The sequence below is a fragment of the Budorcas taxicolor genome, chromosome 20, assembly GCF_023091745.1.
Source record: "Budorcas taxicolor isolate Tak-1 chromosome 20, Takin1.1, whole genome shotgun sequence".
Classification (NCBI taxonomy): Eukaryota; Metazoa; Chordata; class Mammalia; order Artiodactyla; family Bovidae; genus Budorcas; species Budorcas taxicolor.
Window position 1 is genome coordinate 39271922 of NC_068929.1, and position 15075 is coordinate 39286996.

Below are 15075 nucleotides of genomic sequence, written 5' to 3' on the forward strand. Positions count from 1 at the left end.
TCTGGTGTATTCAGAGGACACCAAGGAGACCAGGTGGCTGGATTTGACAGGTCAGAGGCAGAAAGTGGGTGAGAGAGGAAGCTGGCAAGGGATACAGGTGGGGAAATCATTTAAGCCCTATTAGGCCAGTGGCTGGAGAAGGCAATGGCACCCCATTCTAGTACTCTTGCCTGGAAAATCCCATGGACAGAGGAGCCAGGTGGGCTACAGTTCATAGGGTTGGTAAGAGTCAGACATGACTGAGCGACTTCACTTTCACTTTTCACTTTCATGTACTGGAGAAGGAAATGGCAACCCACTCCAGTGTTCTTGCCTGGAGAATCCCGGGGACAGGGGAGCCTGGTGGGCTGCCGTCTCTGGGGTCGCACAGAGTCGGACACGACTGAAGCGACTTAGCAGCAGCAGCAGCAGCAGGCCAGTGGTTCTCAACTGAGGTCAGTTTGTTTCCTGGGAACATTTTTGTTGTCACCATTAGCAGCTTTTTTTTTCAAGTGAGATTTTGAGCAATTCAAAGGAGGCTCTTTGCATGCACAGGAAGCTCCCACTTGGGACAAAAGCTGGCAGCATGTTGGACAGTAGCATTAGATTTCAAACTGGCCTCTGTAAATTGAAGTTGTCAGAAGCAACCAGATACGAAGTCATTTCATAAAACCTATTATTAAAGTCTAATATACATAAAGAACGGTATACACACTATGAATGCACATATTGATGTATCTTTGCAAGCAAAACACTGATACCTGAGTAGCACACAGATCAAGAAACAGAACATCAGCGGTGCCCTGAAAATCTTCGTCATCTCCTCTAATTGCTATTCTTCCAAGAGTAGCCACTATCTTGACTTGTAATATTATAGTTTGCCAATTTTTGAACTTCTTAAGTGTTGAATTTTTATTTATTTTTGGCTGCCCTGGCCTTCACCACTTTGTGGGCTTTTCTCTAATTGCGGTGAGCAGGAGCTACCCTCTGGTTGCCGTGCACAGACTCTCATTGCAGCGCCTTCTCTTGTTGCAGAGCACAGGCTCTAGGGAACACGGCCTTCACTAGTTGGGGCACGAAGGCTCCCAGCCTCTAGAGTACATGTGCGATCTTCCCAGACCAGGGATCAAACTTATGTCTCCTGAGTTGGGAGGTAGACTGTTTACCACTGAACTGCCCAGGAAGCCTTTGAACATTTTATAAATAGAATTATTTATTAATACCATGTACTTGACATTTTCCCCCTCAACATTACATTTGTAAGACTCACCCATGTTGTCATGTAAAGTTGTAAATCATTCATTCTCATTGTCACATTATATGACATTATATTATATGCCATTGTGTGGATACAAAAGAGTCGGTCTGTTCTACTTGGATGGGCATTTGGATAACTTCTTGTTTGGGATTATTATGAGCAGTGCTTTATGAAAATTACAGTGCATGACTTTTGGTGACACACACATTTCTGGTTGGTATACATCTAAGAGTGGAATTGCAAGGTTGTTGGAGAGAAAAGAGGTCTGAGCAAAATGAAATGTAGCATATGCTAGAGCAGTAAGTTGTGTAAATATGACGGGGAAGATCTGAATTGGTTCAAGAATGAAAGTAAAAGTCCAGAGCCCAGATGAAAAACACTGCGACAGCAAGGATGCAAAGTGGAGTGTAGTTAAGGCTATGGAGAATAATTGCGTGCAGATAGGCAGGTAGTGTGCAGAAATCAAGGGGCAGTTGTGTGGGGTAATAAGGAGCTTAGATAAGAATCAGAAAGACCCGACTGTGTGACTTGGGTGTATCGCTTGGCAGCTCCAATCTTTGACTTTTCCATTGCAGGAAATACAGATTGTTGAGAAGACTAAATTCATTCATTCAACACCTATTGATTGAATATCTACCTATGTTCAGGGTATTGGGGACTCAGTGGCGAACAGCAGAAAATGGTCCTGTCCTCATTGATTTTACTGGGAATGATACAGTAAACAATGATCAGTTAATTACAATCATGGTTAAGTGCAATGAAGGGATCTAACCTAGTCTGGGCACCAGGGAAGCTTTTCTGGGGCCAAGCAGACGGGAGCCGGGACAAGAGTTGGAGGTGAGAAATTCCAGGCAGATGAAACAGCATGAGGGAATTCTATGGAGTGAAGGAGCTTGGCACGTGTGAGGAAAAGAGACAGCGAGAGTGCAGACAGAAGGCACGTGGAGGAGGGGGAAGATGGGTGAATGGGCAGACAGGGTTTTTAAGTGATGAAACTGACATCAACTGATTTTTAAAAATATTAACAGAAGGTAAGGAGAGTTTGGGGTCAGGAAATGGACAAAATTAGTTAAGTGCAAAAATAGAGATTAATTTGTGCATTTGCATTTCCATATCTATCAAAGAATTTATTTACATTTATGGGATGTGGGACTACCAAGTGAATCTGGTAGTATCTGAGATTACTCAGGTATCAATAGCTATTAAACGGATGAATACAGAAATAGTAAGATACAAGGTTAATGCAACTTGAAACAAATCTATTTAACATTATTTCATTCCTTTTGCTATGATATTAACTTAGTTTAGCTAGATCTCCACTCTAGGAACAACAAGTATTTATTATGTTACTATGCTCCAACCTCTGCTCTAAGCGGAATGTAACAAGTGTATGTGTGCAGCGGAATGTAACAAGTGTATGTGTGTGTGTGCTCATTCTTGTCTGACTGTTTCCGACCTCAGGGACTGTACACCAGGGTCCTCTGTCCATGGGATTCTCCAGGCAAGAATACTGAACAGGTTGTCATTGTCTCCTCCAGAGGGCTCTTCCAACCCAAGGATCCAACTTGCATCTCTGCATCGGTAGGCAGATTCTTTACCACTGCACCACCTGGGAAGCCCAACAAGTATATAATCTCGTTCAATCCTCATCATAACAATCCAGGCAGGTACATTTTTATTCTTATGCTCATTTTACTGATAGGGAGATAGACTCTGAAGACATACTGACTCACTTGCCTGAAATGACCATTAGTAAGCACAGAGGCAGGATTCACGCTCGGGCAGTCTGACTCCAGCCCACAAGCTCTCAGGGACTACTCTTTATAGCCTCCAGAAAGAGGTGACAAACATGCCAACACAAACTTCCGGTTGGTCGGGTTGCTCCACTTCTCACTGTGAATTAATGAATTAGCGTGTGTGGTGCACATTCACCTCTAGTGAGTGGCTGAGCATGATTCGATTTCCTAATAGTCTACTGAGATGGCTGAGCTTCCAGACCTGCCAGTCCAGCTGTGGTTCCATGACTGCATCTCAGGAGAGTGATAAAAGTAGAGACGGGGATAGCGGAGAGTAGGCAGGGTTCAAATCCTGCAGGCCTTGGAGACCATGGAAGTGGTTCAGATCATCCTCTTAGTGCAGAAGGAAGCAGTGTGATTGGTTAGGAGGTGATGGAAATAGTTTGGGTGTGAGATGCTACCAGTCCAAATGGAGGTGAAGTGAGAGATTCTCAGTAGGAAAACTTGCAAAATACTTGGTACATAGTAGGTACCTTGTCATGAGTGGATATTGTTAACAATGAAGGCAAGATCAATTCGATCCAGCAGCCTAAATTTCATGGACTGGAAACTGTTGTCTAAAACATGGCTTTGAGAAAGATTCTCAGCCTTCTTTCAGACCCGATTGGAACTTCACTTGGGTGAAGAGTTCTGTGATGGATTGGAGATGTCTGCCATGGGAGCTGCCTCAGCAGCTAGTAGCACAATGCCGAGGCGTACTTTCATAATGATCTTCAAGTACAGATAAGATTCTCACACAGATGACTTTGAGTCATTTTTCTCTATAAAAATATTAAAATGCAGCATGAAATATAAAAGTATAAAAGTAAGCTTAAACTATACAAGGATATTTTTAATTAGGAAAAAGAAATTACCTGATGGATGGTGGATTGTAGAAACTGACTAAACTGACCTTGGGCTTGGACATATTCATGGACAATGTACTGCAAACACTGGGTTCCACAGGGAAGTTAGTTTGACTTAGGTCAAATCTTTATTCTCCTCGTAGAGATCCATAATGCATATCAGCATGTTAAAGGTTCAGGAAATAAAGCACACTACAAGGAACCTCTTTAATTTTGTGCACCCAGAATTTTCCAAGTTGAGGTGACCATGGAATTTTTTTCACCTAACATTTTTATCATAGGAACATAATAATATCTGCATTGATAATTGTGTTATAATAACATGATGCTGTACTACAAAGTTTATAATACCATCTTTTTTGGTCCTGGTGTTTGTGGAGCTCCATCAGTGAGAAAAAGAGAGAGAGAGAGGTAGGCAGAGACCAGTCCATAGTATTTGTTTTTTTTTTAAGAGAACAATTCTTACTTAATGAGAATTGGTTGTATATATATGGCAGAAAGTGAAGAGGAACTAAAAAGCCTCTTGATGAAAGTGAAAGAGGAGAGCAAAAAAGTTGGCTTAAAGCTCAACATTCAGAAAATGAAGATCATGGCATCCGGTCCCATCACTTCATGGGAAATAGATGGGGAAACAGTGGAAACAGTGTCAGACTTTATTTTGGGGGGGCTCCAAAATCACTGCAGATGGTGACTGCAGCCATGAAATTAAAAGATGCTTACTCCTTGGAAGAAAAGTTATGACCAACCTAGATAGCATATTCAAAAGCAGAGACATTAATTTGCCAACTAAGGTCCATCTAGTCAAAGCTATGGTTTTTCCAGTAGTCATGTATGGATGTGAGAGTTGGACAGTGAAGAAGGCTGAGCACTGAAGAATTGATGCTTTTGAACTGTGGTGTTGGAGAAGACTCTTGAGAGTCCCTTGGACTGCAAGGAGATCCAACCAGTCCATTCTGAAGGAGATCAGCCCTGGGATTTCTTTGGAAGGAATGATGCTAAAGCTGAAACTCCAGTACTTTGGCCACCTCATGCGAAGAGTTGACTCGTTGGAAAAGACTTTGATGCTGGGAGGGATTAGGGGCAGGAGGAGAAGGGGATGACAGAGGATGAGATGGCTGGATGGCATCACCGACTCGATGGACGTGAGTCTGAGTGAACTCCAGGAGTTGGTGATGGACAGGGAGGCCTGGCGTGCTGCGATTCATGGGGTTGCAAAGAGTCGGACACGATTGAGCGACTGAACTGAACTGATGGCAACTTTGCTCTGAGTTCAATCACTGGCTTTGTGACTGACAATAGTTAATCTTTGGCTGATGACAGTCAATTCTGAGCCTGAACACATGTTCTGAAGTTGCTTGAATCTGAATGACCCAGCAGACACACAGATCCCACAGATGTGGGCCAGTCACAGAACACTAAGGCTCATTCATTTTAAAATTTTCCAACTTTCAGTTGATTGCTTGGTACATAAAAGACCCTTCACAAATAACTTTTGAGTAAATGAATGAATACATAACTGAAAGAATGATAATGGTTACTATTTGTCCACACAAGAAAAGCTAATTATGAAACCATTAGGTATTGCACCAAATCAAGGAGAAATTTTTAATTAAACAGTAAGTCTGAGAAATAAATGAGATTTCTTTTTTGTTCTATGAGAATTAGCAAGTTAGATCTACATTTGTTTGAATTATACATACTAAAGAAAATAGCATCTTTAGGCAGAAACTGGATAATGTTATTGAGTAACTTTGTCCTTTAATAACTTGGATACGTTTGTATGAATTAGACAAGTCACATAATTTCCTTGTTTTCTTGACTCCAGGACTAGGTGATCTCTAAAGTTCTTCTCAGGTCAAAAGTGTCTGAATCTATTCACTTATAAATGTGATGCTTTGTTGCCTTTTTTTTTTTTCATTGCAACATTGGAGAAGTGCATAATCTTCATTATAAAACCAGGTCAGAGTCCAGACTGAAAGGGCCCCAGGAAAGCAGAGAATTCCAGGACATTTTGCAAGAATTTCTTCACTCATTAAAGGAATGTTCATAAGAGAAAAACAAGAGCTCTGTTAACAGATTTCCCTGCAGAAGATCTGTGTGAAGGCCTTTTCACTAAATATATATTGCTTAGAGAGGGCAGTGGTCTCCTCTGTGGCCATCTTGATGACCACAGGTGAGCATGGGTCAACAAGGGGACTGGTGTGGCACAGGCCCTAATAGGGGCCAACACTTACATGTGCTCATTAAGTAGGAGCCACTGTTCTAAATGCTCTAGTTATACTAGTTTATTCCTGACAACAATCATACGAAGTAGGCGTTATGATTATGAAAGTGAGGATTTCACTGATGCATAACTTGGGGTGTGTATGCATGCTCAGTTGTGTACGACTATAGCCCACCAGGCTCCTCTGTTCATCGGATTCTCCAGGCAAGAATACTGGAGTGGTTGCCATGCTCTCCTCCAGGGGATCTTCCCAACCCAGGGATTGAACCCACGTCTCCTGCGTTACAGGCATATTCTTTGCCTCTGAGCCACCAGGAAAGCCCAAACTGGGGCATAAAAAGTTAAATTTTCCCAGGATTATGGACCTAGTAAGTGATGGAGGTAAATTGGAACCCACGTGGTAGAGATCCAGAAGTTCTGCCCGATCTTTCATTCTGCTGCCCTCTGTTCAGGGTATCATTTAGCCACTGATGAAAGCAAAATAGACAAGTCACTCCACATTTATGAGGAACGCCCTGGGCTAATGCTGCTGGGGATGGAGGCGAGGTGAAACGATGAGAAATTCATTGCTCTGCTAACCCAGCTAAAAAACAAGCAACTTGCTCCCAGCAGAATGGAATGATGACTAGATTAGAAATTCTGGGGAAAGAGCAGGTGGAATTTGAGTGAGCCCTGAGGGATGGATTTTAACAGATAAAGTGGGAGGAGAGCATTGCAGGTTCAAGCCACAGTGAGGATTTTGTTGTTGTTGTTGTGTTGTTTACTCGCTAAGTCCGGACCAACTCTTTTGCGACTCCATGGACTGTAGCCCCCAGGCTCCTCTGTCCACCGGATTTCCCAGGAGAGAATACCAGAGCAGGGTTGCCATTTCTTCCTCCAGGGGATCTTTCTGACCCAGGGATTGAACCTGTATCTCCTGCATTGGCAGACAGATTCTTTACCACTGAGCCACCTAGGTGGATTTTGTTGTTGTTTAATTGCCAGCGTCTCCCACAAATCTCCTGCAGAGCAGGTGGATTCTTTACTGCTGAGCCACCAGGAAAGCCCAATGTGACTTTTACTTGGAGTATAATTCTGGAGATAGCATGGTGGGCTCTATCCTAAGCAGGAAGAATGGGGAGTTAATTCAGGGAAGTTTTAGTGACAGATGTAAAAAGGGATGGGTTGGTGGATGTTGTGATATGGTATGCAGACCCCCTTTCAGGAATAAAAGTCTTACCCTCCTTGTCACTGAGGATGATGCCATCAGAGAGCCCTCAGCTGTGAAGCCCCTTTACCTAGGGTCCTGCCTTCCTCCTGACATGACTGGCATCCAGTGAGTGATTACTGTGGGGGTATAAAGGCCCTCATCTGTCACTCCAGCTGGGAACAGCTCTGAAGGATCATCCCAGCTTCAGAACTCCTTACTCTGCTGTTGAAATTTTTTCTCTGCCCGGTCCCACCCCCTTTCTTTTCCCTTAGAAAGGTCATTATCCCAAGAGCTCTCCCTAATTCACCTCCTCCTTCATACCTTAAAGTCTGCATTCTGGGAACCTCCACCTGGTTCCAATGACTGCCGGTGCTCGGTAGGAATAAAACCCGCAGTTGGGCATGTAGCAAGTGAAAGAGAAGGCAAGTCAAAGAAGATGCCCGAACAAGGTAGCTAGAGGTTTGACAGTCTAAGCTAGCATGCTGTCCCCCCTGTGTACTAAGTCACTTCAGTCATGTCCGACTCTTTGTGGTCCCATGGACTGTAGCCCACCAGGGGATTCTTTACCACTAGGGCCACCTGGGAAGCCTGGTGCCTTCCTTGGACAACTGTAAAGTACCCCTTAATGACCTCACTTCTCTTCTTGATCGTCATAGAAATGGTCCCCTCTTCATGCGTACACCAGAGGGATCATATACAGAAGAAAATGAAAATTCCTCATCCTTCCTGCAGTGTTCTACCTAATCTGACCCCCTGATGCTTCTCCAACCTCTCCATGCTCCACCACCCTGGCCTCTGTTCATTTCTGGAACATGGCAACCATATCCCACTGTCCCCAGATATTCCCAAGGTTATATTTCTCATTTATCTCTCATTTATACCTCTTTCCCTCAAAAGCTCCTTCTCGGGGAGGCAGCCCAATTACCCCATTTAGAATATCAACCTCTGTCATTTTCTATCCCTGAAACTCATTTTTCCCCCCAAAGCAGTTATTTCAAGTTGACATTGACTTTGTATTATTTAACCTGTTTGTTGGTGCGTTTTTTCCTCTCTAGCATGAGTGCTCTGTAAGGACAAGAACACTGTGTTCTTCTCTGTTGTATCCCTAGTCAGGAACATAATTTGGGCAGAAGTTAGTGAAAATCAGGGACATATAAGGAGTGTACTTCCAGTAGAAAACCTGAGTCTCATTTTGAATATGTCGCGTCTAAACAGTCTTTACAACAGTTACACCAGAAGTTTAGAAGACAGTTACCAATTTAGGTTTCTAGATAAAGACAGAGACAAGGGAGTCCCTCAGAGTGTCCAGGACCCTGTAAAGTGAACGGGGGCGGGGAATGAACCTGAAGAGCAGTTCCCTGGTTGCTCTGGGAAATGTTAATCTCAGGAGAGACTAATGAGTCTCTCTTTGAAAATAAGAATAGAACTCAATTCAGAAAAGTGAAAGTGAAAGCCACTCAGTCACGTCCAACTCTTTGTGACCCCATGGACTATACAGTCCATGGAATTCTCCAGGCCAGAATACTGCAGTGGGCAGCCTTTCCCTTCTCTAGGGGATCTTCCCAATCCAGGTATCGAACCCAGGTCTCCCGCATTGCAGGCAGATTCTTTACCAGCTGAGCCACATGGGAAGCCCAATGCAAACAGATGTATTAAAAGAAAAATAAGCAAAGAGAGAGATAGAGGGAGACAGAGAGACAAAGAAAGGAAGGCCGGAAAGGGGGATTTGTTGACTCATGTGACTGCAAAGTCCAGAGGCTCAGGCTGGTACAGATCCAGGGACTCAGAGTGATACTAGAACTTGGTCTCTCTTCACCTCTCTGCCCTTCTCTTCTCTGCATTGACTGCTCTCAGCTAGCTTCCTTTGAAGTGGACCACACGGCATGCAGATCACCAGAATCAGTTCCAGTCCCTTCAGTCAGCAAACCTAGCTAAAGACAGTACGCCTTCCACAATAATTTTCTGCCACCAAAAATTTTCAAGGAACCGGGCCTAAGGGGCTGGTTTGGCTTGAGTCATGGGCCCGGAGGGCTAAGTGTTGTGATTCTGAGTCTCAGTGTATCTGATATGGTGTGCTAGAGGCTTCCACAACTCAACTGCGTGCCTCTCTTTCCAACTCCGCATTCAGTGATTTCACTTGGTAGCCTGACATTGGCCATGGTGGGAGTATTTACGTCGTGGAAACTGGCAAGTGCTGTCAATCAAGGAAGGCTCTTTTTCTTTGGAGAATGAGTTGTTAAATACCCAGGAACACCTCACTTGTCTTATGATCACTTGTAAAGCCAAGGAATGGAAAACGGACCCCCAGAACTGAAAGAGTAAGAATGGTGGGAGAGTGGCTCCCTAACCAGAAATCGGGATACTGTTACTGAAAGATGAGAGAATGAATGTTGGGCAGTGTCCTCTACACTGTATATTATGTTATATTGTATTATCACATCACATCATATCACATTATGTAACTCCTTGCACCCAAACTTCTGTGATTCAGGAGTCCCTTGTTTTCATGACGCTCTAATGAACTTCCTAACATCTTTGGTAACTAGTGAACCAGACTTTAGAGACAGAACATGAGAGAACTACAAAGAAAAATAATATGTAGACCTATTGCGTGTTAGTGGCTGGGGTGGCGGGGGGGAAGTCCACAATTATTTTCTGGTTCACTATTTCTTGAACAGAAACTGGAAAATATCTAACGTGAAGAAAGTGTTGACTTTATGCCAACTGAGTATGCATATTTTAACTTTTAGCCAGTAAAAAAAAGGTTTAAAATCAAAGGAATAACAAATTCCCTATATATTTTAGGCTAGATAGTATATGCTAATTTCTAGTACTTTTATGAGCTATAACTAACCTTGGGCCTTTGAGAAATCAAATGTTAAGGCTTTAAGCATTTAGATATGAAACTCAGTCTAGTTAGGTAATGTACTCTGTGCTCAGGTTTTCAGCTGTGTCTCACTCTTCTCGACCCTTGGACTGTAGCCCACCTTGCTCCTCTGTCCACGGGATTTCCCAGGCAAGAATACTGGAGTGGGTTGCCGTAACTTCCTCTAGGGGATCTTCTCAACCCAGGGATAGAACCCACTTCTCTTACATCTCCTGCATTGGCAGGCGGGTTCTTTACCACTAGCATCACCTGGAAAGCCCAAACAAAGCAATAGAAAACTGCAGTGCTGAGTTGCTCAGTCATGTCTGACTCTTTGCGACCCCATGGACTATAGCCCGCCAGGCTCCTCTAGCAGATCTTCCCAACCCAGGGACCAAACCCAGGTCTCCCACATTGTGGGTAGATTCTTTACCAGCTGAGCCACCAGGGGAAGCCCAAGAATACTGGAGTGGGTAGCCTATCCCTTCTCCAGCAGATCTTCCCAACCTAGGAACTGAACTTAGCTCCTGCAATGCAGGTGGATTCTCAACCAGCTGAACTACCAGCAAGGTAATTTCTATTAGTTAATACTTAACTAATAGGAAATTAATTACATTCTGTGTTTTGAAAGAGTCTTACAATGCAAATTTCACAAGGATAAGGGCTTTGTTTCGCTCACTGTTGTACCCTTCACATTTGTATGTAGTAAGCGTTCAATGAGTAAGTGTTGAATATTGAGTTTAAAAATCTAAAAATGACAATCAGTTCAGTTCAGTCATTCAGTTGTGTCTGAATTTTGCTACCCCATGGACTGCAGCATGTCAGGCTTGCCTGTCCATCACCAACTCCCGGAGCTTGTTCAAACTGATATCCATCAAGTCAGTGAAGCCATCCAATCATTTCATTCTCTCTTCATGGATGTCTATTATACTTAAAACTGTATCTGTGAATTACTGATCTTTGTTCTTTAACTGAAATTTCTTATTTTCTAAAGATGGAAACATGTATTGAAAATTCAGGATTCAACATATATAATTACATGGTAATTCTAAGAAACTCCTAACAAAACTGCTCTATGTGAAGTAAAAATACCGTTGGAAGGCATAGGCAAAAGCGACACTCTCTCTAAATCCATTGGAAGTATCTGGGGTGCTCCTGGCTGTTGGAGTTCTGAGTATAGAAACACTTTCACTTTGAGGAAGCAGTAACCCCACAGAGGTAGATGCTAGTGTGAAAATCTGATCATGAGGTCTCAGTGAAGAGGGGAGAAACTTGGGGATGCTGGGATGGGCCAGGCCCTGTAGACACAGTCCTGCATGGGATGGCAGAATGCAAACAATACCCAGAAGAAATAGCAATTCATCTCTCTCACTGAGTAAGAAAATCTGAAACAGGCGTATATGAGAGAAAGAGGTCTGTGCCGACAGAGGCAAAGGAGAGGAACAAACTCGACTCAGGAGAGATGGGAGAACACTCAGAGTGTGGCTTCGGACTGAAAAGGGCTTTGCAAAGCACTGGGTCAAAACGACGGCGGCAGCAGCAAACTGGAAGCAATGCAGGGGTGAGCAGCCAGGCTGGCACTGATGGCGGAACACCGAGCCCAGTAATCAGGAGTGTGGGTTTTGGAGGCACACCGCAGTGGTTTGAGATAAACTGTTGTCAAATGCAGCCTCGTTTGTAAATGTGAATGACAGCCCTCCTTGAAACTCACTAGGTTGCAGGGAGCATGAAGCAACTCGGTATAACCTGGAACTCTGCTAAGTGCTCAATAAATGTTCATTGCTGGTATCTAGCAAGTAAGTGTTCTGAACCCTACTTTTAGTTAATGTCTTTTAATTTAGAATAATGAAGCTTTTGAGTTAGCCTGGAATTCAGACCTTTGTTATTTTCCTTCTTTTGCTATTGAGCTTTGGTTTCGTTGTCTGTTAGTGGGACTGATACATACATCACAAAGAAAGTGCCCTGCCGTGAGACTATTCATGCTGATAATCAATTAATACTCATCTCCCAGCTTGAGGGTCACATGTACACCTGTTTCTCTTTCCTACAGTTAAGAAAAAAACATCTAGTGAGACTAGATTAATTGATGTAGTCCGTGTTAGGCCTATCGAGGTGGGTAGAACAAAATTCAAAATGCACTTGAGTTTGATTTGGATATCTTAATTTCAGCAGTGTGAAGATTTCTGTCAGCTCTTTAAATGTAAGATTCTGTAATGAAACAAAATAGAAACTTCAGATTTCTTGGGCATGTCACAGAAGAGAATCTGAGAGCTGTGGACTTCTCCTTTGAGAGTGTTGTCCTCAGTTACCTTAAGTTCCAGCACGGAAATCCCTATTGGCCGGAGCTTCCATAGTGACGGCCACTTTTGTTTTCCGATGTGAGACCCAGGCGGTGTACCAGGTGAGGTGCCCAAAGGCAACCCCAGGGACACTGCAGTTATTAAAATTAATTATATAACTGACTCGTTATTTTTCGGCTACCTGATGTGTTAGAGACCTTGAGTTAGCTCTGCTGGCAAATGTGTAACCATTAAAAATTCTCCAGTCAGAAACTGGAAACAAAAACTCAGTCTTTAGGTTTTAGATTTTTTTGGTCTTGTAAAGAACATCGAAGGCTGTGGATTAAGTGCATGAGTTAGAATAATATATCCAAGGATTTAAGGAATTTGGGTCCAATTTCGAACCACTCCACTACCTCTGGCTTGACCTCAGCTCAATTCCTTAATCTTTTGGCTTCTTTCTCCATCTGTGCAAGATGCCTCTGGCAACACACTGAGTGCAGTAACTGTAGAACAAATTAAATAATGGGCTTAATATCACCACCAAGATTGGAGTAAATAGCTCTTTTGCGGGATCCATTAGCTCAACTGAGAGTAACAGCACAGGATTCTGGGTCTATGATGGACTATGCGGAATAGCATCGCGTCAGTCTGAATGTCCTGCTTTGCCCCTCAATGACTCTAGACAACAGATGAAGAATATTGGGAAAGAAAGAGACAAGCAAGGAGAGAGGAGAGAGCTTGGTAAGTCAAAAGAAGAGCTACAAGTTGAAGGGATGGAGGACCAAAAGAGAAGATGTGTGGTGTGACTGGAGACAGAAGCAGAAATGAGAAGACGGAAGAGGCAGGAAGAAAAACAAGAAAATGAGGGCGATCAAGGGAAGGCTGTGAAGTGAAGTGAAGTTTCGGACCGTAGCTTATTGGTATCCAGCCGGAGGGAAGGAGATTGCAGCAGAGCAGAGCAGGGCAGTGGGGCAGGTTTCATTCCAGGTGAGGCTTTGCCGCTGGTGGTGTCTTCAGTGGCTCCTTCTACCTTCCTGGTACCCCAGCCCTAGGCTCTGGTTCAGGGTAACCTCAACAGCTGAAGATGCTTAACCTCTCAGAAGTGTAAGAATTTTAATAGGATTCTGGAGGTGACAGATCTTGTGCTCATTCGCTTCAGTGGTGTCTGACTCTTTTCAACCCCACTGACTGGGGCCTACCAGGCTTCTCTGACCACGGGATTCTCCAGGCAATAATACTGGAGTGGGTTGCCATGCCCTCCTCCGGGGAATCATCCCTATGTAGGGACTGAACCTGTGGCTCCTGGGGCTCCTGCACTGCAGGCAGAATCTTTACCACTGAGCCACCTGGGAAGCCTGGGTCTACCAGGGAATTAACTAAATGTTAGTCTGTTGGTGGAAAGGACCCTCCTTACTCAGTGCTCCTCAAATCAATTTCTAAGCTTTACTCACTGAGGATAACAGGATTTATAACCACCTAAGTACCACAGGTAGTCCCAAAGAGACTCATATACCTGCTTTGATTGACTTAGAAGTGATAGTAGATGTGGTAATAAGGATACAATTTGTAGCTAATATTCATTGCTTACTTTGTGCCAGTCATATACTCCATGCAGTCTTCCAAAAGGGATCTGAGGGGATTTACCATAATAGACATTGTAAGAAAGGAGGAAAAATTATACACACACACCTTATCTGAGGAAAACTGCAGCATGTTCAACACAGTGCAATAAGAGGCTTTATAGAAATTCATTCATTCGTCTTCTCTGCCACCTTTTGATAGGTATTTTAAATAAGCCCTTTTCATAAAGAAACTGGGGAAACCAAGATTTGATATTATGTCCTTGGTTTGCTTCATGGGGCAGTATTAATAAAAAGAAAACAACCCTGTATGAATCTCTCCATTTAATGACAATAGCAATTTCAAAGGTTTCCACCAGGAAAAAAAAAAAAAAGTCACCTCCAAGATTTGATATTATGTCTTTGGTTTGCCTTCACGGGGCAGTTTTAAAAAAAAAAGAAAATAACCCTGAATGAGTCTCTCCACTTACGACAATAGCAATTTCAAAGGTTTCCACTAGGAAAAAAAAAATGTCGGTTCTGCCTGTCATCAAAGGATGGCTGAAACCATTGAAATGGATTGTGGTGCCCTGTTAAGACTCTGGAATATCCATCATATAAGGACCCTTATGACAAATTTCTCTCCCAGAATGAGCCAGGAAAGACTTTCTTCAAAATAAACTCTACTTTGCCATTCCTTGCACTTAACAATAAGAGTTACAAAAATCTTCATTTCCCCCTACTTCATTTGGCTGTGAGGAAGCCTGGAGCTAAATTTTGTGTTCAAATGCTGTTGTTTGTCTTAGCCAGAAGTTTTTTTTTTCCTTTTTTTTTTAAAAAAAAATACTTGTTTTTCATTGTAAACCACCTGAAGTCTCCTTGGAAGAAGACTTTGGTAAAAATAAGCAAAAGACAAAATACAATCTTGTTGGGGCCATGATGAGGACATAAACCAAAATAGTTTACATAACACCTCCAAAATTTTTCTATTTGAAAGAGAATATTTTAAACAGAATCCCAGGAAGATAATATCTTTCATAGTGTTTATTGCATTTTTCATGCCCCTCACACTACATT